Source organism: Adiantum capillus-veneris, chromosome 13, assembly GCF_014529385.1.
Source record: "Adiantum capillus-veneris isolate H3 chromosome 13, ASM1452938v2, whole genome shotgun sequence".
NCBI classification, from domain to species: domain Eukaryota; kingdom Viridiplantae; phylum Streptophyta; class Polypodiopsida; order Polypodiales; family Pteridaceae; genus Adiantum; species Adiantum capillus-veneris.
Window position 1 is genome coordinate 150,875,546 of NC_140943.1, and position 23,112 is coordinate 150,898,657.

At 41.1% G+C, this 23,112-nt stretch overlaps 2 pseudogenes; one reads left to right on the top strand and one right to left on the bottom strand.

The window, feature by feature from the left end:
* Positions 1 to 5,202: 5,202 nt before the first annotated feature.
* LOC147445082 (uncharacterized) lies at positions 5,203 to 5,842 on the bottom strand (annotated as a pseudogene).
* Positions 5,843 to 10,764: 4,922 nt separating this feature from the next.
* Positions 10,765 to 14,093, top strand: LOC147445083 (uncharacterized; annotated as a pseudogene).
* The last annotated feature ends 9,019 nt before the right edge of the window (positions 14,094 to 23,112 follow it).

The following is a 23,112-nucleotide window of genomic DNA, read 5'->3' on the forward strand; positions in this document are numbered from 1 at the left end:
TCCAAATTAGAGGACCATTGTAGGGGCCCTCTTATGATGGTAAAGCAGCCCTCTACACCACCTACAAAGCATACACAATGGGTTGTATTTTCAAATGTCAAGCTTGTAGGAAAAAGCAAAATTTGTTATGGCCCATGGAAGGTCATAAACAAGCTGACTTGCCCATGATTTCATTGGAGAGTAGGGGGTAGTTGAAAGACCCCTACATTAGAGATGCCACACTTTGAGAAAATGCTGCTTTATATATAACTAGCTTGTGTGGTGGGTCTCACTTGCTCTTACCATCAGGCCGCGTCGTAGCTCATTAATGGATATTTTGCGATGATCAATCTTATATAGTTTTTCAAGATCATACATGAGCACACATAGAAACATACACACTATATCTTTCTCATTTCTATATTCTATCTTTTGAATGTATATATATATGCATGCAAGTATGTATGTTTGTGTGTACGTTCATAGGGGTGTGTGTGTGTGTACATATATATATATATATATATATATATATATATATATATATATATATATATATATATATATATATATATATATATATATATATATATATATATATATGACTACCGTCTTAGGAGAGAGAGAGAGAGAGAGAGAGAGAGAGAGAGAGAGAGAGAGAGAGAGAGAGATTGTAGATCGACACTTTTCAATAGCTGAGGGGGGAGAAAGGGAGCTTGGGACACTTTTGGAGACGGAGAAAGAAGAACAGAGAAGAGACAAAGGGGAATAAAAGAGAGAAATTTTTAATATTTGAAAATTAAAATGCTACTTTTGGGGTAGAGTAATTACAGTCAGGTCTAATAAAATTTTCATATACTTTGCAAGAAAAAAAGCAAAGTATTGTTCTATAGATATATCTAGGCTATCTATCCCACCATTCTAGCTTTTGGTCAAAGCTTGATCAAGTTTTAACTCTTTTCTTAAATTGCCAAACAAAGAGGCCTTCCTATACCTCGTTCTCTTCCTAATGCCTCTACTCCAAATCCTGATTGATAAGAGATGCAAGCATCCTCTGCTCCCACCACTCATCCATGTCCTCAGACTCTTCCCTATCCTTTCATACAACCCTTTTCTTTTTCCACTTATGAGCTTTTTTCTTTGCTTCATTTGATTTGCATCCTCATATGGTAATTCTTTGATGACAACACCAACACTCTTAGTGATGTGCATTGGAACTGCCACCTTCTCCTTGACCACTTTAGCCTTTAGATTGTCTAAACATTGTGCTACAGGGTGTTCATACTTTCCACAAGTGTAATAATTGAAATTTTCCCTAGAAAAGTATTTTTTTTTCCCTCGTATAGAAAATTTTGGTACCTTCCTCTTTCAGACATCCTTGCCGATCTATTCTCTGCATTTTATGATATCTTCAAGATCTCTTGCGTTGGATTGGTCAATGCTATCATAGAGAAAACTTTTCCCTCCTTGAAGTGATGGATTTCAATTGTTTCACTTGTGCCAAAAATCTTTGCAAATAAGTACACCGACAACATCATTAGATCGAGGTTCTTTGGATTTGCATTTTGTGCACCGTGTCTCTACTTTTTCTTGTGGAGTTTTGGTTGAAGAGATTTGAGAGACTATGTTAGCTTCTTTTTCCCAACTCAATTTTATCTAAGAAATCAATCGCCAATTCTTGCATCTCGCTACATTGTTGGTATCAGTTTGATCAAGTTGGCCTTTCCTTTTTGAAATGAATGACAAGACCCATTTAAACAAGAACACCATGAGGGAAAGGTCTTATGCTAGATGGGGGATATACTTTGTTGGACCTATCTCACCATGAGGGCAAGATCTTATGCTAGATGGGGGATAGACTTTGTTGGACATCATAGTGGACACAAATTACTTGACCAAATGGGTAGAAGCCAAGGCAATACCAAAGAATGATGCTAGAATGACAATGCAGTTCTTGTATGAGAATATTTTCACGAGATATGACTTTTGATTGAGATAGTTAGTGATCGAAGTATACATGTCCTCAACAACATGATTGATTATCTATTCCCAAATTTTATGGTGCTTCATTTAAAATTAGCATAATATCACCCTTATGTTAAGTATGGAGCCTGATTTACCCTTGTAATTTTCTGTGGTAAAAGCGCACATTTGTAAGGCCCCCATTATGAGGAGAAGCCATTGTGCGTGAAGGAAAATCACTCACCGGAAACCAAAATTTTCACGGACAAGAATCAGGGGCAACTTTAAAGGCCTCGGGGGTGGTGGCCCCCGAGACTTTTTTTCGCCGAAATATTCTTTTTCGCCGGAATATTATGTCCGAACGGCGGCCGGAAAGTGGTCGGAAAACAACCGGTCGGTTGGCCGGTGGCCGGTAGTCAATGGCCGATGGCCGGTGGTCGGAAGTCAATGGCCGGTGGCCGGTGGTCGGAAGTCAATGGCCGGTGGCCGGTGGCCGAATTCAATGGCCGGTGGCCGAATTCAAAAGCGGACTTGTCTTCTCAAGGGCGGCCACACATGGGCGGATTGGAGGGTCCGATTTGGACTTATTCGCACAAGGGAGGCTACACATGGCTGTCTCTCATAAGAGAGGGCAGCTCTTTTGGCCGAATTCAAAAGCGGACTTGTCTTCTCAAGGGCGGCCACACATGGGCGGATTGGAGGGTCCGATTTGGACTTATTCGCACAAGGGCGGCTACACATGGCTGTCTTTCATAAGAGAGGGCAGCTCTTTTGGCCTATAAAAGGAGGCCATTTCTACACACATTTCATAGTGTGAAGTTGATGCAACAAGGTGAGTGTGAGGTGGTGAGAGTGAAGCAAGGCGGGAGCTCCATTAAGGGTATAATCCCTTTGTAAACTACTTCTTGTTTTGAAGTACTAAAGCCATTGAGTGGCTGCTTTCCCGTGGACGTAGCCCACATTGGGTGAACCACGTATATCATGTGTACTCTCTCTCTCTCTCTACTCTATAATCTCGTGTATGTAAATCTGTCTCTCTCCATTAAGTAATCTACTCAATTATCTATTTAGCTACGTCTTATTTCCTAACACCTTAAAGCAAACGGACAAGCCAAGAGCACAAACAAAATTCTATGCACGGTGCTCGCAAAAATTGTCAATCAATCACAAGCGGATTGGGATCAAAAACTACACTCAATCTTATGGACATATCGGGTAGCATACAAAATGTGATAGAATATGACACCTTTCAATTTGGTGTTTGGGATAAATGTTATATTACTCGTGGAATTCTTGTTTCCTATACTACGCATTGCACAAGAATTAGGATGGATGAGATACGAGTTGTTGGGTAGACTGGAACAACTAACCACTTCAATGAATTGAGACCCAAGGATGTTGTAGTCATCTACGCACAAAAATAACAAATAAAAGGATTTCCTGACCAACATGTGACAAGCAAGGAGTTTGATAAAGGCAACTATGTATTAGTCTAAACCTTGAAGCAACACTCCAAGAAATTGAAAAAGCAAAGTAATGGCCCATTTGTGATCAATGACACATCCAACAAGTTGTCATAAAAACTAATATCTAATACTCCCCAAATGATTTTCTCATGTGAAAGTGATCATTTCATATGGGGAAGTACCAAGGGAGTAAAAGCTAGAATATTGGTAAGGTTGCCAGACCGGTCTTTGTCAGGGATCCAAAGGAGGGAAAATAGGGATCCAGAGGGGGACAATCTACAAACGAGCAATGTGCTTCAATGGGGTTTAAAAGACCTAAGGTTCAACCCCATTAAGACTTCCATAGGCTAAAGTTCCTAATTTTAATTGTATTGTCCAAAGGCCAAAGTAGGGAAAATATTAGGTGGTCATGGGAAGACTAAAAAGTCTTCCCACATCCCTGGCGAGCCCTTATTGTAGGGGATGAGAGAGAAACACACACACATGCACTCCAAGGCTCCCCCTTTACACAAAGGAAATACTGGACACATGTCGGGCTCCTAGGCCAGTTGCCCCCAATCTGCCCTCACATCCTATTGGATGGCCATAGAGGTGGACCAATGAGAATTAGGCTAGAGTAAATTTAGTCTAATCAATTTAAAAATGCATGATAAAAGAACCAATAGAATTTAAGCTCCCTAGTAAACTGTTGGACAGTCTAGCAAGGGGTCCAATGAGCATTCAATAGCCTAATAGCTTGCCTAATTCCTATTGGCTAGAAGACTAAGAGGTCCAATGAGAGTTTAGTTGAATTATTTAATTACCCTAAGCTCTCACAAAAGGGAAAAGGGGGACACTTGTCAAAAGGCTATCAACTATGCTTCTAATTTATCATTGGCTAAGCTTTACAGGAGCCAATGGGAGGCTATCATGAGCAATTAGCAAGAGGGGTCAACCAAGATGAGAGAGAGGGCTGCATTTTTCTCTAACACATTGCCACACACACACACAATTCTTGTGTGCAAGAAGAACTCCATCTCCTTCTCCAAGCATTGGGAAGTAGAGGCCTACACCAACAGGGGATGGCCGTGAAGAGAGCACAACTAGGCGAGCAAATGATCAATTTTGCAAGTTTGCAACAAAGCCAGTGAGCAAAGCCCTTAAGGTTCTTTCACACACACACACACACAGGGAGGGAGAGAGAGAGAGAGAGAGAGAGAGAGAGAGAGAGAGAGAGAGAGAGAGAGAGAGAGAGAGAGAGAGAGAGAGAGAGAGAGAGAGAACTTTAAAGTTGAAATGAAATAAAACTAGATGAAATTATACCTTTTCACAAAAAATGTTGCTCTGTAGATGTCAAAATGAGATGAAATTATATTTTTTCATAAAAATGAGCAAATGATAAATTTTGAAAGTTTGCAACGAAGCCGGTGAGCAAGGCTCTTAAGGTTCTTTTTCAGAGAGAGAGAGAGAGAGAGAGAGAGAGAGAGAGAGAGAGAGAGAGAGAGAGAGAGAGAGAGAGAGAGAGAGAGAGAGAGAGAGAGAGTTGAAATCAAATAAAATTAGATGAAATCATATCTTTTTCACAAAAATGTTGCTATGTAGATGTCAAAATGAATTAAAATTATATGAAATTATATTTTTTTCATAAAAATATTGCTTTGGGTCAACACATTGAAGAACAAAGATATTCTTAATTTTAAACCCTTGCAAGATGGACATAAATAATAGACACATTGAAGAACTAAGATATTCTTAGTTTTAAACCCTTGCAAGATGGACATAAATAATCGTCACAAAAACCTTTGATCCTTGAACCTGGTTAGGTTCGTTTGGCCTGTGTGAGCATATCATGCACAATATTGGGAGCTATTTTGCTTTGGTGAATATGCATGCTAACGTGCACATCTTGACCAAGAGTTATCAGGAACACATAGTATAAGTGTGAACATGCAAGATATCTTTTCTTCAAAGAAACACGTTCTTGAAATTCCTTGCACGAGCACGATGGATTCTTCCGAACCACAACATCAATCAGCTCTGGATCTGAATCCACTGAGTTCCACACCTTCAGTTTGAACACCTCTTCAATGCCAATCTTCTTCACCTACATTTGGGTCACTTGTCAGTGGGGTTGTGGCATCAATGAGTGCCTGAATTTGTGTCAATGGAAAACCAAAGTCAAATCCTCCAACCACTAACTTCTTTGCCTCTACTATCTTCATGTGTGTCCCTTTTTCAATCTGCCAAATTGTGGGAAGACTACAAGGAGCATGTAGCACAACCTTACTAATGTTCCAACAATGTATGACATCTGTGTTGCAAAAGTAGCAAAACTTCTCTTTCTTCCATTGGACCATCTGGCAGTCACTCCAGAAACACGGTGCTATCTCACCCCCACGAACAAGTGCATCACATTTCTTTCCAGATTCCCAGTTGCTACACTTGATCCTACTCGCCATCGGCACTCTCCTCAATGCCCACATGGTGGGATGCACTTCCACCTCACATGCCTCAAGATCATGCAATAGGCTTTTAGCATTGTTTCCTACTTTGCCCTTTCCATGAATGATAGCTTCTTGTATGTCTACTGTGACATAGTTGTACTCTGGACGATGGCTTCACCTTGCTTCATCTTTGCTGTCCTCTTTATCCAGTGACCTCTTGACCCGAAGGGTCTTCTTTTCACCTTTAAAGTTGATTCGTTGCGAAAACATTGGAGTCCCAGAAATTGCATCATCCACTACCTTTGTAGTTTCAACCGGTGATGGTGTTTTGGCATGTCGTGGTATTGCTCTATTGATCAACACCTCTAGAGTGGGCCCCATTCCAATCAGTTTCCCCTCAAAGAAAGCAAGCTGCCTTGCACATTGAAAGTACGCATTGACAAGGTCGGTGATGCATGCATCGTACAGAATAATTTTATGTTTATACCCCTGTCCAGTGAGCCCTGAACCATACTTAGATTCTGAAAGATTAGTACTTGGCACCAGTGCATTGGCTATGGGCTCATTGTCCATAAGCACAAAGTTGCCCCAACGATTATCCCTGTGATGCCACCAACCAAGCCAACTCTCAAGCTTCCTAATTGAGCTATCCAATGCCTTCCCTATTGTCCACCATGCCCTTATTCGCCTAAAATGCTCAAGTGCATCAGACCTAGTAGATGCATTTTTCCCGCTCTCACACATGTCTAGATGGGTGGCCCTAAAGGGTGATGCAATATATCGATCTGTATGAATTCTGAGGCTTTCCTTCCAATGAAAAGGCAAGATCTCTCTCGACTGACCATCTCCTTTCCATCATTGAACACAGCTCTCACTGCACGCCAATTTGCACCTGCTTCATCAGCCACCATGAACCCTGCAAATTGCGGTTTTCTACCACCATGATCTATCACGACCCTTACTAAGTTCTCCTAGAGCATAATCTGCACCACCTCGTCCTCCTCTCTAAACTCACAAGTGGCAATTGTAAGCAGCTCTGCAACACTGCACAAACATGGTGAAATGGAAATTAGCCACAAAATTTATATCACTGAGCTAGGTCAAATCAATACTTACAAGTGATCATAGACATGCGCCCCATGGTATGCTAGCCACCCTCAATTATGTGCACGTGATCAAAACACACCCAAGATTGCCTAAGATCACCGGTACCAACAATGTCCATCCTTTTCACTATGCTCACCCTGATCCTTCACCGGTTGTGGACATTTTGAATAGAAAGCATCTCTTGTCCCCTGAATTTGCTTGTAGTGGGAATCGAGAACCATGAAAGAATTCAAAATGACATTTTCTCTTCAACTCAAGAATTGCCTCAAACCCATCACTTGCAGGTCTATTTGCTCGTCTACTTTGAACTACCATTTGTTTCAACCTGTCAAGTAGAACCATGATAGATTAACACAAATCAATGTCAAGTTGTCAAGAGTAGTACAATTAGTTGAACCTACTTCTTAAGGTTCACCAGTGCGTCCATTTCTCTTGACATCTCTCTCAACTCCTGCTCACACATAAACTCAGATGGTCCCTTGTCCTGATATGTGAAAGCACAAAGTACCATTTCCTTTCCAATTATCATTTGTACTCTCCTTGGCCCCGCACTATGATCCATGCTAACAACTGGAGACACAAGCTTACGAACATTCCTGAGTGAACTCCTGCACATTCCTTTGCGAAAATCATGAGAGTGTTCCCCATAGTGGATAAAAAGTCGAGAATGTGATGTGCCTTTGGGCATAAAGTAGTAAGCAATGGCAGGACATGTCCCAATGCAAAGAGGGATATGCTTGCAAAAGAAACACTCTATATTACCAAAGCTCCCGCAAGCATAGCTACCAACTATGGGAGACTTAAGAAGCTGACCATACCAATGAAGCTTGTTGGCTGACCCTGTCCTTTCAAAGAATGGACAACGCTCATTCACACATTTCAGTGAACCACCACACATGATTTTGCAAAGAGTCAAGTCATTGAGGGCCCTTGTCTGAGTTTGAGGTTTGGTCCAGAGGTTACCGTCGTACTTCTGCTCCATGCCCTCCATTTGACATCCATCCACCAATTCAAAGATTGTGTTATTTGGGATTTTTGCTGGCAGCCCACGGACCCTCCCCAATAGCGTGCACTTTGCTATAACTCTATGGAGAATGTCGTTTGGAGTCAACCGCCTGACAATCTCGAAGGATGATATATTAGATGACAAATCATCATCCTCACTTCAATTGGCTCTGCACGACCCGGGGTCGGATTGTTAAAAAGTTTGTTTGAAGGAGTGTTGTCTCTAATTTCCTCCTCCAAAATACTGCACAAAACAGAAGAAATAAGTCAACAAGAAATCCAATAAATCATGGATTGACAAGTGTGTACCAACTCATATTGGGGAAAGATTGGAGGCACCAAGCTCGGACTCTACTTTGGTAGAATGCAAGCTTGCAATATAGTATTGTGAAAAATCACAGCTGAGAAGAAAGTAGCTATCATCATCAAGCCCCAGTCTCCTTTGCAAAACAGACACTGGTTGCAGAACCCCATCACATGCACTCTGCCAATACCTGCAACTGAACCGTTCCAATTTCATTGGAGCTTGCTCGAGAGACTAGATTTCGATGCATAGATGAGGTAGAAACAATTGCTACCCCATCGAGAAAAGGGACTTCAACTGCAGCACCATTGAGGTCTCCCAAGAAGATTTTGGCAGTGCCCCTATAATCAAATATTTATTTTTTTGCATAAAAATGAAAAAATTAATTTTAGAAAAACCAGCGAACAGGCCAGTGCTCCAAAAAATACACAAAATTCACTACATGAGTCTTAAAATACACTACATGCCTCTTAGATGACCAGGGACCCGGTATTAACTAAGGTGGGTTAAGTAATTAAGGCGGCTATATCAAGTAAAATCAAGTAATCAAGTAATTAAGGTGGGTCGTTGGTATATCCAGGGGGAAGCTAGTCGCACAGGGCTATGTACATTCTATGGAGGAGGGAGTACACTAGAAGGAAGGATCTCGTGAGCAAGGTATGACATCCCCTGAGTGACATCGTAGGGCAAGGCCAAGGCCAAGGAGAACTACAGAAAAGAATTGCAGGTCACTCAAGAGGACGGGCAAAGAAACGTGGCCACCCAAGGGTTTTTTCCTACAAGGTGTTCCCACGAGCTCTCAATACATCGGTCACCCACCCTTGTCACATTTGCTTGCAAGAGGAGGCGCTGCTCTCTGCCTTGCTTTTACTCATGCCTTTACCAGTTTCCCTATTGGATAGAGGATGCCCTCCCTCCCTTTGCCATTGTGGCTCTACGAATTTCCTTCTCGCACCCCTGTCCCTACCATTGCAATACGTTCCTAGCTGCCTTGGCTCCATAAACTGCAAGGGAAACAGAACCATCCCATCCACCAATTTTGAAGCAAAAGCCCTGCCATGTCGTCGCCATCATCTTCGACAAAGACAAAGACATTGTAGTATTCCATGGCAGAGCAAACAGGGTAGGTGATCATTTGACAAAGCTCACGTGATCATTTGACGAAGCAGAGCTCAGGTGGCCACCCAGGGTAGGTGATCATTTGACAAAGCAAAGATGCAACCAGAGTAGGCAAACATGTGGAGATTGGGTGGAGATGAAGAAGGCATTGCTCATGCCATGCAGCCCCCTCAAGGCTTTTTCACCACGCAGCAAAGTGAGTCAGCCAGCATGAATTTCTTTGCTTGTTCAAGTGCGCTCAGCGCACTTGAGCAAGCAAAGAAATTCATGCTGAGCGCACTTGAACAAGCAAAGAAATTCATGCTCAATTTTCTAACCTTAAAACTCAGCAAAATCATCATGCTCGATTTTTGAAAGTTCATACTTCTCTGCAGCATGGCTTTTCTTGCCTCCATTAGTTTGAGTGAGCGTAGGTTTGCATATCTCATATGACTTTAAGCACATGCAGAATGTAGTTATGGATCTCTTGATCAGCTGGTAAAGAGGGTAAGTTATCTATTTATGGTATGCTCTATTAAGATCACCAGACTCCACTTGTATTGAACAGATATTGCAAATCGAAAGCTGCATGTACGAGCACATTCGTTGCATCAGTCGTATCTAATTCTTACCAATGTTCATTACGGAAAAATGCTTATGCTAATCAGAGGATTGTGGTCAAACTATGCTATGGTTTGCAGGATAGCAATGGCTTGCATTTAGATAGGAATAAAGTGTTATAAACTATGACCTGGTAGTTTATAAACTATGACATGGTAGCTTATAAACGTGCATCTTTGCGAGAAGTGATTAGTGAATAATCTTTGATTGTTCAAGTGTGCTGAGCGCATTTGAACAATCAAAGACATCCCGGACGTTTTTGTAGACTGTCCACCTTGGAAAGGTGCCATGGAGAAGCGAAGGGTTGTCCGACATTAGGTTTTACCTGTGACCTTCTTCCATTGTCTTGATGCCTTGATGATTTGGAGGTTTGATGCTGATGAAAATGAGCTTGGGTCTTTGAGTGTTTGATGATCTGTGTTTTTAGTCGTAGTTTTCTTTTGCTCGTACCGATGCATCTATTGCCAGCTATAGGAATTTGAATGGGCCGGCTACAATGGACCAGTTCTCAAAATTGCACCCTATCTCAAAAAGCTGCCCTGTTTTAATTATATTTACAGTGGAGCCGCCTTGTTTTAACTATAGTGGAGACGCAGTTCTCTAAAAGCCACCTTGTTTTAACTATATTTAAAGTGGAGCCGCCTTTTCCGTGATGACGGGTCAACCTCGACTTTGTGACAGGCACTTGTGTGTGGGGGGCAATGACTTTGTGACAATCACTTGTGTGTGTGGGCCAATGGTCTTGAACGACTTGACAAGTACTGTGTGGTTAGCTTTGGTATTGTCGTGTTATACTAACTAGATGTCATGGGTGACAAGGTCAGTTTGCATGAAAGCTAAATGTTGCTTAGTTGTTGAATCCGAAAAACCAATGGTTAAAAAGAGGAAAATTTTACAGGCTGCTAGTAGAGCAGGTAGCTCAAGGACTTCCGCAAGAAGGGGTGATTTGCTCAGTACACTAGATCAAGCAACCACATCCATCCAAGAAAGCAGTCCTGACCACGAAGCTGAAGTGTCCCAAGAGAAGCATGCCGACACTATTGATGTTGTCATGGAAGAGATTCCTAACCCAGACCAAGTTGTGGGTGTTGTTGTTGGAACTGAAGACGGCTCAGGGGATCAGGATGAATTTGCCAAAGAAGCCCAATAATTAGTAGCTGCCAGTGTAGCTGGGCGTGACCAGGCGGATGATGATGGTCAGTCTGAGAGTGTCTCCACCCAGACCACTACCTTAGACCCGGCTACCACAGGAAAGAAAAAGATAGAGATCTATGGAAAAATTTTGGAAACTTCAACGCCACAGGCATTTTTGGAGAGGATCAAAGTGAAGCACGTCCAACCACCCCCTATGGTCCCACTGTGCAGAATGCTTCCAACCGAGGCAATTAGGAAGATTAGCCCACTTACAGAGAGGACTGTGTCAAGGAGCTTCAAGAAAATGGGTGGCTATATTCCCAGCAAAGGGGCCTTCACCGTCAGTATCTATGATTTGGAGGGAAAACATACTTTGTTAATAGATGCAATGCATGAGAGCTGGGATGATGGGTGGAAGGAATTGAACCAGAGGTACGAGGAGGAATTGCTTCTGAGCGAGGAGTGGGGTCCCTATCTTATATGCAGAATGTTGCATATCTTGGATGGAAACAACAGACATCGAGCATGGATGGCTTGCATAGCTGAGGGTAAGATCATATTTAGCCATTTTGAATTTCCTGCATAGCTGATTGTAAAACTTGTCTTGATTTTTCCTCAGCACAATCCTCTGGGACAAGCAAGCACTATAGTGTTTTATGCAATTTTCTAGAGTTTAGGGAGCAAGATGTTGGAGAATTACTTTTCTCCCTGTCACGCTTAAACAAGTGAGCTCCATTGGTATTTACTGTAAATGAATTGCCATTAATAAATTTAATGTGAATGAATTGCCATTAATAAATTTCTTTTTCTTTGATGTTTGTCTGACATAGGATAAACGAGTTTGCCTTTGTGCCAACCACATTTGGGGATAGACTCTTCCAGCTTAGGAAGCTAGGTGAGTCTGACAAGAGCACACTTTTGTCCTACCTGGAAGAAGAGGACAAAGGATGGGTGGAATCAGAGATGAGGATTCAAGGTGGTCGGGGTAAGAAGAGCTGGTTTTCATTGCCCATTCAAATCATGACCTGGCTAATCTTCAAGGATGACATGGAACAAAAAATTGAAGAGCAGTCAAAGGGGCTTCTTATTGATGACAAAGGTAGCTGTGACAAGATTATAAGGAACATGGAGACACTTTATCGAGGTAAGACATCAAAGTTTGCAAGGATTGCAGACCCAAGCAATGGGGAGCAGTATTGGAATGCTGTGTTGTCACTGCCTTGGCATGAGCCATCCACCCACATTGCCACTGAGGAGAAACTGAACATGATAGGATCATCAATGATTAGCGATGCTAATAAAGCTCAGATTGTGCGCATGCTGGACAACCACAATGCAAACTAGAGAACTTTGGAGGGACTCCCAAATGACAAAGCTAAGGTTCATGATTGGCTGCATATGTATTGCTTTTGGTTGCAATTGGCAGACCATGGTCGTATACTCATACAAGAGATAAGGGAAGTCGATCATGTGCCTCCACCTCCTGAATCTTGTTGGAACTCATGCGTACAACTGTGTAGAATGAGGTTCTTTCGAAAGGCTTTCAAGACTAATGAGGGGGGAATAAAGTTTTCTAATGAGCTTGATCTTCAGCCCGACATGAAGATAGCTACAACACGGGTGCTTTATAGGTGCAACTCCTTTCTTTTGTTGTTTCTTCAATTTACTATATTGGTGTAGAGGCGCATTTCATCTGTTTGATCTCTTGTAGATGGCTCCGAAAAGAGCATGCTGAGAAACATATAGCAGAAATACCTGCCATGGAGTACGTTTGGAAATAGGAGGACCAGCCGGTTTACATATACCAAGATGTGAAACTTGGTAGGGTAAGTATAGCTCTTTGATGATTCAATGAGCTCCTCTTGCAAATAATGTTGTCATGGCCCATGACAAGTGCACATTTAATGTAGCATCTGAGTGAGGTGGAGACAAGGCACTGCCCTTGGTGGCTGGACTTGCTTGGTCTATGGGAACCAGAGGAGGAACTAGAGTTGTATGACTTGCACAAGACACAATTGCAGATGGGGACAAAAAAACATCAAGAGCGAGGGGGGGGACTCAATATCTCACTTTGCCTCCACTGGGTCAACAGTATCTAAGAGTAGTGGCAAGAGGCCTCCAATGCCAGTAAACCTCGGCAAAGAAATAGTTAATAAATACTTGGCGGCACAACAACAGTCTGAAAGGGAAAGGACAACCACCTTAGGAGCGTCCAGCAGCAAGGGCACTTATGTTCCACCTGAACTGAAACCAGCAGGTAAGGCTAAAAGATAGAAATGTCTTTGGCACTATCAAATACATGCCGGCGCCTAAAAGAAGAGTTGTGTGCACGCACTGTGTTTTGCTTTCATGTTCAGGTGGAGGACCTGTGGAAGGAAATGACTAACCCAGTCGAGAGCGAGGAGCTAATCTCTAGTGTATCTGAGGCACTGACTATTGTCTGCAGCGTAGGGAGGATTAAAGGGAAGCAAGTAGACAAATGTGTTGATCTAATAATTGCTGACTTTCCTTCTAATGTAGCGGTGGAAGGATTTTCCCAGAAGAAGGTTCCGGTGTGGAACAGGCTTGGCCCAATGACATTTGAGAGCACTTTCAAGCTGGCAGACCTCTACCTTTCTGACTTGGGATATCTAGTTTGCTTGTATCCATTGGAGGAAGGAGTGTCTATTGAGCTCATGGCCACCAGATTGGGGTTTGCAATGTTTCAATGATAGATTGTCCATTGCACTCCACCAATTGGAACCAAAATCGGGCACATTGTCATGTATGTGAGTCTCCCTCCATTTGGTTTGGGTTGTTGTTTGTGGCCAAGTATTGAGTGATATATCTTCTTATGATTTGGAGTGGTTGTGCTTTTAGGTGTTGTGTTTAATGCTATCGGTCTTTGTGAGATCATCCACCCCAATCACAACTCTTGATGTACATGAGGACCAACTAGCAAAGATAGACGTGGGGGAGGGTTTTCAATCAGCAAAGGACATAATATATGATGTGTAGGAACCTAATTGATGCTTTGAATCTATGCATAGGACATTTACTCTTGAAAGAATGTGCATGAAGGTAATAATGTGTAATTTTATGGCTGCTCTATCATGCAGGGTTCCCCTTGAGGATATTTTAGTACGCAAGGGAAAGCCTTGGCGAGGTGGGACTCAGCGTGGCGAGAAGTTGGCAAAGTACATAATATCCTTGTTTAGTTGCATTGAAGACACAGTGCTTGACCTCTTTGCAGGCACGGGAACGTTTGGGTTGGCTGCTGCCTTCATGGGTCTCCATGTTTTGATGTTTGAAGGAGACGACCGGATCTATTCTAGACTCCTTCTTCCTTATCGGAGTATTGAATTGTAGTTGACATGTTGGAAATGTTTTTCATTGGTATATGGTTGAAATTGTTGTGTACACATAAGGCTATATGCACCGGATTTGTTCTAGACTCCTTCCTTATCTGAGTATTGAACTATAGCTGACATGCTGTATGTTTTGCATTGTTGTTTGGTTGAAATTTTGTGTTCACATAAGGCTATATGCAGATTGCTGTGTTCGAGATAATCTCTACATTTTGCTGTCAGGTTTTATTGAGTCTACTTTGTGTATCAGGTTGAGATTTTTTTTGAAAATTGTAGTGTTCTACATCAGGTTGCTCAAGGTTAATTCAATTACTTTCCTGCTGAACAGTGAAGTGAAGTTGAGCGTGAAGTATTCTCTGTGATCAGTGTCGAGAACACGTTAGTCTTCTACACGTCTGGCCATAGGATGTTTTTCTATGATTTATCAAAGTCCACTTGGGGCTTTTTGCCGGTGTGCCCCAAGCACACCGGCATGCCATCAAGTGGTTTCCTGAGGACACCGATGTCTTTGACTAGGTTCCTCTTTTTACAAGATATGGTGTATAGTGGGCATTCATGGATCTACCCTTTGCATGTATGTCTGTGTGCATGTAGATTATGGTCATTACATTGATCCAACAAAGGATAACATGTAGTGGAAGTGGGTATTACTATGCAATCAATGGATTCAACAAACAACACATCCACCCAAGAAGCATAGCTTGGTTGGTGAAGCCTTCGTGATGTAACCCCAAGATTGAGGGTTCAAGGCTTATGGGCTATGTTTTCTTGGGTGTACCTGCACCCCATTGGGGAAGTTGTTACCACAGTGTGGTCCCTTGGGGCGTTGTGTGTATAACAAGTATGGTTGTAATTATACATATGTAAGAAGTTCTCCCCAATGCCTTCCCTGCACTCATGATAGGAAAAAAACCAACAACAACACTTTCCAAGTAGGCTATCATACTAATGGGATTGCATCTCATTGATGAATCCTAGCCCTCAAGCTCTAGAAGATGCGGTTTGTACATTGAATCTAGTTTCTAAGGGATCTCTTTAGTGTGAAATTGGATTCTTCTTTTTCATATCGCCAGCTTTGTCCAATTAATACCTACATGTCGTAACAACACATCAAACAAGTAGAGAAGTGGGCTTGTAAAGGTGCAAGATTCCCGAGCTTTACATCAATTGGGATAGTCTAAGTGGGACTTGAACCCCAATCTTGAGGATGCATGGTGTGTGTGAGTGGGTCATGTTTCCTCGCTAGGAAACTTGATAAGAAAAAAAATGCATTGTGAAACAAGTAGCGGGATTGCCCAAAAGTTAAACATTTGTTCTTAGATACATTATTGAGAGTTTATGATATGAGTAAAAGATTGATGTAATTGGAGAAGTTATGGCCATGGGTGCTTTCAAACCTGTGTATGGCATTGGAAAATGAGCAAATTATCAAACAAAATTTCTTTAGAAGATATAGCTGGGAAGGTTAGGGCTAGCAAAATGCAGAGATTATCTCAAACACAGCACATGCAAATTGAGTCTACTTTGTGCATCAGGTTGATTTTTTTTTTGAAAATTGTAGTATTGTGCGTCAGGTTGCTCAAGGTTAATTCAATTAGTTTCCTGTTGAACAGTGGTGTGGCTATTTGAAGCATCAAGCTGTAGCTCCTCTTTGATGAAAATGGGTCACGATTAGAGGCTCGCTAATGCCTGCATACATGCATATTCTTGTCAATGCAGAACCTGGCCCTTCATCCAACGATGGCTGGGGGAATGTTAGCTTCCTATCCTCACCCAGGAAGCAGAAGGAATTGGCTGGACTTGTCCTTTCCTCACCCCTTCACTAAGACTCGAGAAGAATAAAATACTACCTAACAAAACATCACAAACCAAACACTAGCTGTTAAGCTTCAGCCGACTCCTACATGTTTGTCGATTATGTAGTCAACCTCACCTGTCTCAATTGTGGAACCTCACACTACGACTGATTGTTGTACAAATTCCAGTTGTTTCTCCTCCATAGGATGCATTTGGCCTTTTGATTTCCCGCACTTGTCCTTTGCACCGAATGACAGTCTTTTGATGTTTTAACTGCAAGACAAATTACTTCATAGGATCTTCCTTTGCTGCATTCTTTGAAACTTTGAGCCGTTTTGTGGCCCGCCCAACACCTGTTATCTCACACTAGAAAGAATATTTGGATCAGCGAGAATATTTGCAATTGGATTATAAATTCGTGCAACCCCACTTCCACAAGGATACGAACCCGCAACCTGACCTTTGCCAAAAAAGTGCAGAATCATCTCTCTGTTTCGCATACACACTGCAGGGAAACAAACAGAGAAATTTCAGGGTTTGTTTTTTTGGGGGATTTGCTATACTTTGGGCGCTTTTACCTTTTGTTTAGCCAATTATTCATGGCCTTGTCAATTTGTCTCTTTACATTGTGTGGATGATGTCTTGCACTATAACACCCTCTATGGCACCAAATCTTGTATGCTAACTGCTCACCTATTTTATTGTTGTCGTAAAAAGTGATTTGCACTCTACTCCCTGCTCACTTCGTGTGGCTCGCTTCATACTCACACCCCACCAACGACTCTTGGCTATGGAATGCAAATCCAACCAAGAGCCAAGCTTCAATGGCATGCTCATCTCCTCTACAATGCTAATTACTAAGCTAAGCTATGCTATTAGAGTGATTATGTGAGGAGAATACTTCTTTCTTGTAAGATACCTCGTCTTCCTCTCAATCTATCCTCATTCTCAGCTAGCTCTCACCATTTTTGATGTCTGTGTGAGGTCTTGGGACTGAGGCTAAGGACACTAGGTGTATTTTTCAAGCATAAACTCGTGCATCAAGCTTCCATCTTCATTGCACCAACGATTTTTGTCAAGAAACACAAGAATTGTGTTGTACAAAAGTCTCCTTTGATGGGAGAAGCTATAATACAAAGACTTTATGGAGGGGGGACATGCTCCATGTAAATCCGGTCCTCAATTGTTTTCAATTGTTCTATTTCTCTCTCTTTCCAAGTATTGTCAATGCCAAATTAGTGAGGTGTAAGTTGCTATGTTGCTTTCTCAAATTAAGTACTCTCTCTATGCTCATTAAGAACTCGTTCTTAATGAAATGCTCACTATGTTATTGATTTTTGCTACACACAAGTTACTAGTGCATTAAATGTTACAAAGTGGTATCGTACAACTTGCAACATTGGAGGGGGAAGTGATGTCTAGCTAGATCAATGGATGCAGACTAAAAAAGCATCATCAACCTCTCATTGGAAAAATGTTGGAGAGGATACATGAAGCAAAGAAAAGAAAACAGAAGGCCCAAGAAATTCAAGAACATGCAAAGGAGAAAGATCAGTTATGGATTTTAAAGCGCAAAGAACAACAAAATCTAGCTCCACTATGGCAAGTAAATGCAAATTCTCCTCCTATCGCAGTAGTCCAGATCGAGCCAAGTTGGCTTGGAGGAATGACGTCTGCATCAATGTCCAACTAGCTGATGAAATGACAGAAAGAGCACTTGTAGATATTGGGGCGCATGTCAATGTTACGCAGTATTTGACATACCTCAAATTATCAAACTCCATGATCAAACATACCAATAGGAATTAAGAAGAGAATTGGGGTCCAATAACATTTGAGAAGAGAATTGGGGTCCAATAGGAATTAAGAAGAGAATTGGGGTCCACTAGCATTTGAGAAGAGAAATGGGGTCCAATAGCAATTGAGAGGAGAATTGGGGTCCAATAGGATTTGAGAAGAGAAATGGGGTCCAATAGGAATTGAGAAGAGAATTGGGGTCCAATAGGAATTGAGAAAAGAATACCCACCATTTCCTATATAAGCACCCCCTCTCCTTTGTAATTTTACACACACACAATATTGCTAAGCTACTTGTATACTTGCCATGCTCAAGACTATGCTTAAGTAAATCAAGGTTTCCATTAAACCTTGCTCTTGCTCTCTCCCTCTCTTGAAGGCCAAACCCTTGAGGGTTTTGTGAAGAAGCTCCTATCTCCTTCCTCTTCATCATAAATCCCTTTGCTTCCTCCTTGAACCTCACATCTCTTCAAGAAGGACTTCAACCCCACTTCCCTCTTGTTTAGAGGATGTAATCTTCATTTCTAGTAGGATTAACTAATCCATGTGTTTTAATACTATGAAGGTTTATGTGCATCATTTTAGGTTTAAGCTTTGATGAAAACCTCGCAATTAGAGTTAAGTGATAAGAGTATCTATGCATCATAAAGTTAATCTTCAAAGGTAGATTTGCACTCGTAAACTAAGCTTTAATAGTAACTTTGCACTTAAGTGTAAGCTTTAGTGACTACCTTGCATTTTTAGGTTTAAGCTTTAATGGAAACCTCATAATTAGGGTTAAGTGATAAGAGTATCTATGCATCATAAATTTAAGCTTCAAAGGTAGATTTGCACTCGTAAGCTAAGCTTTAATGGTAACTTTGCACTTAGGTGTAAGCTTTAGTGACTACCTTATATTTTTAGGTTCAAGCTTTAATGGAAACCTCGCAATTAGGGTTAAGCTTTAATGGTAACTTTGCACTTAGGTGTAAGCTTTAGTGATTACCTTGTATTTTAGGTTTAAACTTTAATGGAAACCTCGCAACTAGGGTTAAGTGCTAAGAGTATCTATGCATCATTAAGTTAAGTTTCAAAGGTAGATTTGCACTCTTAAGCTAAACATTAATGGTAACTTTGTACTTAGGTGTAAGATTTAGTGACTCCCTTGTATTTTAGGTTTAAGATTTAATGGAAAGCCCAAAAACTTCGCGGAATAACTTCGCGGAGATAGGGGATAGCTTCGCAGAATTGACCTCCGTGTTGTTTTGAACCGAAAACTCTATAAGCTTCCATGGAGATGGCACATGGATGGCAAAGGATTGCAAAAACCTGGGAATCGTACAAAACGGGGATTGAACTTAAAAAGTTGGCGTTTTCGAAGAGACATTAACCATCAAATGCCCATGGCAAAAACTCGCTTGTATTTTCTAAATAAACTTGGCTGGTAGATAATTAATGAAAGTAGGAATTAAGGTTGATAAATGAATGAACCTGGAAATTACCAACTAGGAGTTCAAAAGGAATCTCGAGAGGTGATAGGGATAGCCCATTGCAAAACATAGATTTAACTAGGAGTTTTGAAAATTGTCTGGAAATGATCGGAAACCAAGATGGATCTTCTTGGGGTCAATTTGATTGAAAGGCCGGCCCATTGAGAGGATTCTCTTGGGGAACTTGACGGAGATTGGCCATTTTCGGCTAGGGCAGCATAACCGGCAAGTTGTTATACCTGGGTAATTCATGCCCGAGGGATAAGGGATGAATGGGTTTGTTTTATTTTTGCATGGCCGGGTGAAGTACCTGCGGTATCTTATTGGAAATCAGCCATAATCCGGGTATGGCCTGATGCCAATAGTTGGATGAGAAGGTCATATTCAGGGAGGATGATGTGAATTTAATTAAGAAAATTTGTTTGACTTGGTTGCTTAAAAAGGAACTGAAAAGGCTAGGAATATAGAGGCTATCCTTTGCATCTGTCACCAGATGGTGCTATACCTCTCGAAATAAAATGTTTAGGAAGGAATGATTAAATTACTTGATGAGCCTTTTCCGAACTCTTAATTCTGGGATATATTGTGAAGGTGTTGCCATTTTGATGGCTTGTAATCGATTATCTTGGCCTAAATGGGGAGGCAAGATGAATTGGTTGAAACTAAATGTGTTGCCTGATTAGTTAGGAAACTAGTTACAAGATAATTATAGCAGATAAAGGAAAGGAAATGAATTAAAAGTTTCTAAATAAAGATCTGGTGGGAACAACCAGATGAATTTCCCTGAACGAAGGTATGCAACAGATTGTATGTTGCTTGTTGTTTGATGATGTCTGATAGACTGCTGTCTTCCTAATTTTGTAGTAGTTAAGTACTACCTCGGGAAGGGATTTTCATGAAATGGTTCGGTGGGTGGGTGGATCCGGAGGGTCAGATGGCCGGATGTTGATTTAAAAACTTTATGCTAAACGCTAGGACTACGTGGGATAAAAATGGGTAACCGAGGATGAGCGAGACCATGTATGATTGCAAGATCCCTCTTCTTAGGAGAAAGTGATAACTGCCATGCCTGCTTGTCAGGAAAAAGGGGTTATCGCCATGAACCAAGGGAGAACAATAAAGAAAGAGCAGATCCTCAAGTTAAAGATCAAGAGAATCAAGACTAAGGACCACGATTTTGGGTGTAGAAAGCTGTCAAGGACAGATTGATTATGAGAAGCGGATAGAATCATTGAATGAAGGGATGTACCCCCTTGGGTTGGCATTCGAGATAGGCCGGGGTCCTATCTAAGTGCCGGTCCCAAGTGGGAGGGATACCTGCAGATAGATCTACGTCATTCCCTGGAATGGTCTGGAGGACTGAGGGAGCTGAGTAGGGCAAGTCTGGGTATGGCCCTCACAAGTGGTATTAGAGCCAGGTTTTGAATCTTGGACCTTGGAATTTAGAATTTTGGATTTAAGATTAATGCATGAGAGAAAAACAACTCAGTGTAGCACCCAAATTTCAATTATATTACAAAATGAAGTCCTGATGTTCCAATAAATTATTCAAAATTTTTAAAGATGGCTTGGGATCTGCCAAAAGAAATTCAGCGGCTTATCTATGAGAGGATGGAAACTGCTATGCTAAAGCGAAGGCTCGCTATGCTGGAACATTTTTGGGAGCTTTTATTTTTAAAAACCTATACTTGTCCCTGGGATTTAAGCAAGTGGAAAGTGTAAGTAAATTTGGAAATGAATGATATAATAATCTGTGAAAGAATAGGTAATGCACTTGTGCGAAGACGCATGGAAGTGGCATAAATGAAAGAAGACGCATGCTTTACTTGTCATTCTCCCTTAAGCTTAGTAATAAGGAGCAAGATTGGGTAAAGTAGATGCCACATGAAGAATTAATTTTTGGGACATTTATTGGAAGATAATTTTGAGTAGTAATGAAGAAATCCAAGAAGTTCTTGTGATTAGCCACAGATAAAGCTATAAGTATATATAGCAAGACTCGTTTTGAAATTATTGATGGCTTGGAATATTAAAAAAGAAGAAGTTTATAGGATAGTCCTGAAAGAATGGGGATAGCCGAACCAGAGAACATGTTAGTCATGTTGAGATACCTTATCGAACTTTTCTCTCCAAAGGAAAGTGCCATTTCTACTAAGAAATGGAGAACATGTGGATCGAATTGAGCTACATGTTTAACCCTATGGGGACACGTACAACTATTTAATAATTTACGGATTGCAATGATGAGATAAAGCTGGGATTGGGACCAAAGAGATATGGTATGGTCCAATCTTATTTCCAGATTTTGAAAGTAAACTTCTACTTATAACATCTCAAGTCAAATAGAAAAGACAGTAAAGGAGATGTGCTTAAAAACTCACAAGAAAACAAGATGGAAAAGTGTAATAGATAAACTCATAAATATTGTAGACATTTAAACTCCGAAGAGAATAAGAAAACAAACTAATGAGTTAGCCAAGAACTCAAGGTTGGAATCTTTACTCAAGACTATCATAGACAGAAGACTCTTTGCTGAAAGCACTAAATAGAGATGTATTTAAGAATTTATTTAAAGAGGAGAGACTAACATTTCAAGACAAGGAAGTAGAAACAATACTCAAATTTTTCAAAAAAGGGTTATTTCTTCAATTAAAGCCAAAAAGGATTACAAGGGAGGCAGGAAGTAATTACGGAGAGGCAAGAAAGTTTACAACTCATGAAGATCCTCTAATATATGGTCACATAACCAAGTATCACAAGCGCCGCACATGTTAGGACGCTCACCCTCTGGAATGGTTCTATGAGAAACAGCTTGAGCAATTTCTTGGGTATGAGCTGAGGAAAGAAAAGGACCTCTAAGAGGAAGACTCCAGATGGTATCGAGGCAAATCTTGGAATGGGAGATAAACTGCACAAACAAGAACAACCTAGAACCCAGGATCTCGTGTCCTTTTGATGCAGTAGTATCGAGGGCCAAGTCCTAGAGCCTCTGTAACCATAGCAAGTTGGGTATTGTTGCGGAAATGGTCTCTATCCCAGAGAGTCACTCTTGTGAGATGTCGCCATGTCTTCCATATCGTTTGGCTGACACAAGAATTTGGTTGAGGGAAGAGGAGATCTTTGTATCGCTCTAAGAACTGTCTTTTAATTGCCTCATTTGCACTCTGCAAGTGAGAGATGCATACAGGAAGAACCAAGTCTTCTTGACAAGATGCCATCAGATAAGAAAATGACTAAGTTACAAGAGAGTGAAGATCGCAAAAATAAGAGGATAACAAGTGCTGATAAAGAAGAGATTACTAGTAGCTTATAAAGAAGAAGTAGCATATCGATGAAGCCACAAACACGATGACTTATTCAAGAAGATGGCTTATTAAGAAATATTTTTCATGACTCCAATATTATATTAGCAAGATTTTTGAGGATGAAGAAGTGTAAGAGAGAAGTCAAGTTGAAAGCGTTAACAAGAAGTTAAGTCGCAAGACGTATCCAAGAAGCTTCATCAATTATGTATTTTATTCAAATTGAGGAAATCTTTTTCTTTTTTTTGTTGGAGAGAGATGCTGCCTTCAATAGACTCAAAAACCTCTTGACCAGCAGTCCTGT